The 4,558-nt window shown below is 43.6% G+C and overlaps 1 non-coding gene across 1 annotated transcript; it reads right to left on the bottom strand.

The window, feature by feature from the left end:
- Nucleotides 1-4,009: 4,009 nt before the first annotated feature.
- trnae-cuc (transfer RNA glutamic acid (anticodon CUC)) lies at nt 4,010-4,081 on the bottom strand. The gene has a single exon. It is a non-coding gene; the product is annotated as a tRNA-Glu (tRNA).
- Nucleotides 4,082-4,558: the final 477 nt, after the last annotated feature.

Genomic DNA, 4,558 nt, shown 5'->3' with positions numbered 1-4,558 from the left:
TGCTTTAGTGTATCTTGCAAGAAAGTTCAACTGATGGTCTCTGTGATGCAATCGGTTAGCGCGTTTAGCTCTTAATCAAAAAGTTGGTGGTTCGCGCCCACCCAGAGACGAAAATAGCACCTTTTTCTTCCCACTCTCGGATTCATTGCCTCATTCTGATCGCCCTGAAGCCGGTGCCAGGTTTTAATTCCTGATCTGCAGTAAATGGGAGCACTTTAAATGACTCCGATCACTTAATCTCATTTCAAGTTTTCTAATGTGTGATTTGTCTGCAAGAAAACACTCTGTGAACAACGTCATCTGAGCATGCCTGATTCGCCATAATTTACACTGCCGTCGGATATCAGGCACATGAAAAAAAACAGTGAAATGTTTGTGTGGGCGCGATGCTCTGGGATTCCCTGCCTGACCATCGCCACCGATCCTTCTCTGCAGCCTTCCGAAATACAGCGCAGTGAATGTATCCCTGTGAAATGAGCTCCTGGACAATGATACGGAAATTAGTTTGGCTGAGGGTTTATGTCCCTAACACGGCGTTTAAGCCGTCAGGTTTCCGTAGTGTAGTGGTTATCACGTTCGCCTCACACACAAAAGGTTCCTGGTTCAAAACCAAGCGGTAGCATTTTAAAACATTGTTCCCATTAAAAATGAGTAAATATTTAACGATTCACACTGCTGATTCAATGTGAACAAAGTCCATATCTCCCAGCCCTGTTATTGCAGTTCGCTGCAAGCAGGCAATGAAAGCTAGCGTCATCTTGGGGGTGGAGGCTGCTTCCAAGACTGTCTCACACCCCGTGGGACCTGGCGGAGATTTGATAAACCCCATCCATTCAACCAAGGTGGGATAAATGAATCGGTGTTTGAGAAACATTCATATGGATAATAAAAATCCAGGACTCCAGATCAAAAGGCTGCGTGTTCACATCACATCGGGGTCACTGTTTCTTTCACCGCTCACATGACACTGGATAATCCCAGAATGAAGGTTTTAATTGCTTTTTCAACAAAAAAAAACAGAAGTTTGGTCAAAACGCTGACTCAGTACCTACCGAGTGGCAGGGAGGGGAGCGACTGATACTCTCGTTTATTTCAAGCAACAAACTGACACGAATACTGGTATTGATTCAAAATCGACCTGCAGATGGACACACACAGAAAAAAGACAACCACAGAAACAGGCAGCAACTACTTGCATATATATATAGCGCCTTTAACGTGGTCAGACGATTTAAGCTCGGTGAACTTGCTTCAGCTCTCTGAAATGTACTTGTCCATCCTTCAGAGGTCACGGGAAATATATTTTTTGCCTTTCGAAAAAAGACGCGAAAAGCAGAGACATTTTTTGTTTTCAACACGGCTGGTGAAATGGCCGGACTATCATAAATTCGGAGTCGCCTTTGAAACATTTAAAGGCGACTACCTAAAAATCACTTAGTGCAAATTAAAAATCACGGTTACTATTTATTTAGGTCTGTAAGAAATAACAATAAACATATCAGTCAGCGTCTGTAGTGAGACGGTGTCGAACTTGTTTGCTGTGAAGTTCACCGCTGGGCGAAAGCTGACGCCGCTGAAAGAACGCGAACCCACTCAATGTAAAGGATGGGTTCATAACCAACAGGTCCCGTCAACGTCAAACACCTCCTTCCTTGTTCAATGGAGAGAGCAGAGGCGTGTACATCATCAGACACCAGCAACTTTAAGAAATGGAACAGATAAAGGCATAGATGCAAGTTCCAAATCATTTCAATGCATTGTTATTTTACTTTATTTAAAGTGCTGTGAGGCTGGAAACGGGCCCCAGATGATTTGCGTTCACTCGTGACTTGTTTTTCAGTGTTTGTCCATCAGGTTTGCAATTCAATTTGTATTGGATATTGAAGATATTTCAGGATGATTGCACATTACACCATGTGTAAAGCAACCATCTTGATAACTTCAATCATCACACACTCTCCATCGGCGCTGCAGAGGCCCCAGCACCCCTTTCAATATTGTTTTTCTTAACTCACAGTTTTCAAAAGGGAATTGGATAAACGCTTGAATGGAAACTTTTTCAGGGCTATGGGGAAACAGCAGGCGAGTGGGACTAAATGGACAGCTCTTTCAGAGAGCTGGCACACGCACGCCCGAAACTAATTCCGCTGGTCGGGGAATCTAGGACTTGGGGGCACAGTCTAAAAAATAGAGCCAGACCTTTCAGGAGTGAGAGTAGAAAACATTTCTACATACAAAGGCTATGTTCCGATGCTCCTATGATATTATTAATATAGAATTCCGACAGGCATTTGATAAGGTTCCACACAAGAGACTGTTGGCAAAAATTAAAGCGCATGGAACTTGAGGCAATGTATTGACATGGGTAGAGAATTGGTTAGGAGATAGGAGACAGAGAGTAGGGATAATGGGTACATCCTCCAATTAGCAGGATGGGACTACTGGCGTCCCCCAGCGATCTGTAACTGGGGTCTCAGCTTGTCACCATATTTATCAATGACTTTGATGAAGGAATAGAGAGTCGTATATTCAAGTTTGCTGATGACACTAAGTTAGGTGGTACAGTAAGTCATGTGGATGCGAGTGGAAAGTTGCAAAGGGACATTGATAGATTAAGTGAGTGGGCAAAACTATGGCAGATGGAGTTCAATGTGGGGTAATCCAATATGGACCTATGGTCAGGGTATTTTCCAAATGGTAAGAAGCTCGGAACTGTGGAGAAGCAGAGAGAATTAACGGTTCATTCACATAAATCAGTAAAAGCGAACGGACGGATCCAAAAATAGTTTAAAAGGCGAACGGATTGTTAGCCTTTATCTCAGGGGGCTGGAATATAAAGAAGTGGAAGTTATATTCCAGTTATATAAAGCTCTGGTTAGACTGCGTCTGGAGTAACTGCGTTCAGTTTTGGACACTGCACCTCAGGAAGGATAGATTGGCCTTGGAGGGGGTGCAGAGCAGATTCACCAGAATGTTACCGGGGCTAAAAAGGTTAAATCATGAGGACAGGCTGCATAGACTGGGCTCGTATTCACTCGAGTATCGAAGATTGAGGGGCGGTCTGAGCGAGGTGTTTAACATGTTTAAATGATTCGATAGAATAGAGAGAGAGAATCAATTTCCTCTGGGGAATCAAGAACGAGGGGGACAAAACCTTAAAATTAGAACCATGCCATTCAGGTTCGAAATCAGGAAGCACTTTTTTACACAAAGGGCAGTGAAAGTCTGGAACTCTGTCCCCCAAAAGGCTGTGGATGCCGGTGGTCAATTGAAGCTTTCAAGACTGAGATCGATCGATTTTGTTGGGTTTCGAGGGATAGGGAGTAAAGGCGCGTCAATGGATTTGAGGTTCAGATCATCTCTGATCTCATTGAAGGGCAGAACAGGTTTAAGGGGCTGAATGGCCTCCTCCTGTTCCCAATGGAAATGTTCAGAATATGCTTTGTTGAGGCTGTGACGTCACGGTCAACCTCTGTCCAAACAAGGCAGGTCACATTTGGGAGTTTAATAACTTTGAAATTAACATTTTTCTTTTGTGACTTGTGCAACTTCGATCAATTGAATAGTTATAAAAGAGAATCAATGCAGTCATTCTAACTTCTGGCTGATAACCAGAACAAAAGTTTCCGTAGTGTGGCGGTTGTCACGTTTGCTTTATACGTGATAGATCCACGGTTCATTCTCGGGCAGAAACATTATGTTCGGGCAAATTTATTTTTTCTCTGTGGAATAGCCGGTCCTGTTAAATTTAACACAGATTCGTGGTCTCACGAACATTGAACATTTAAAAACGAGCCCTTAAAAATACAGTGTGTAAAATGAGAAGGGATAAAAAGTTCATCGCACAAAATAAATTATTAAAGTTTTCCAACTTCCCTCAGCAGCCTTTCATTCTGCAAAATACCGTTATCGGTTAATTAATGGTGATGAAAACAATGGTTGTTTTTTATTCTTCCCACAGACTTGGAGCAAGTTCATGCGATTAATATGACAAGTGTTCAAAAGTTGCTTCCCTGACCGGGAATCGAACCCGGGCCGCAGCGGTGAGAGCGCCGAATCCTAACCACTAGACCACCAGGGAGCCCTGTTAGTTGGTTTATCAGATGTAATATGGATTTCACTTTCTCTGTGATTCAGCTTTTAATTCTTTTTAGCTCCTGATTGCGGATATTCCCGTGATTAAATAGGAATAAAGTACAATAGGCTCAGGATTACCCGGGGAGGTGGCATCCCGCTCACCGAGCCTTTCCAGCAGCATTTATCTTACCAAGCACTGGAGTGAGTGAAACTTTCTCTGGGGGAGTCTCAATGTGCAAAGGGTGGCGAGTGAAGGCATCATTTATTAGTCAGGATGTCCGAGCGGTCTTAGGCGCTGCGTTCAGGTCGCAGTCTCTTTTGGAGGCCTGGGTTCGAATCCCACCTCTGACATCAGTTATTTTGACATCCTATTTTATTTGTCGCTCGAGCTGCAGTTGATTTTTCGGCCCAGTTGATTTGCTCTTCTCGCAATCAGCAACCCGGTCTCGATCCACTGCACATTTTGACGCCCACCGGCTCA

This window comes from Heptranchias perlo, unplaced genomic scaffold (genome assembly GCF_035084215.1).
Source record: "Heptranchias perlo isolate sHepPer1 unplaced genomic scaffold, sHepPer1.hap1 HAP1_SCAFFOLD_62, whole genome shotgun sequence".
NCBI classification, from domain to species: Eukaryota; Metazoa; Chordata; class Chondrichthyes; order Hexanchiformes; family Hexanchidae; genus Heptranchias; species Heptranchias perlo.
The sequence above is the reverse complement of the archived record's forward strand: the minus strand, read 5'-3'. Positions and strand labels throughout refer to the sequence as shown.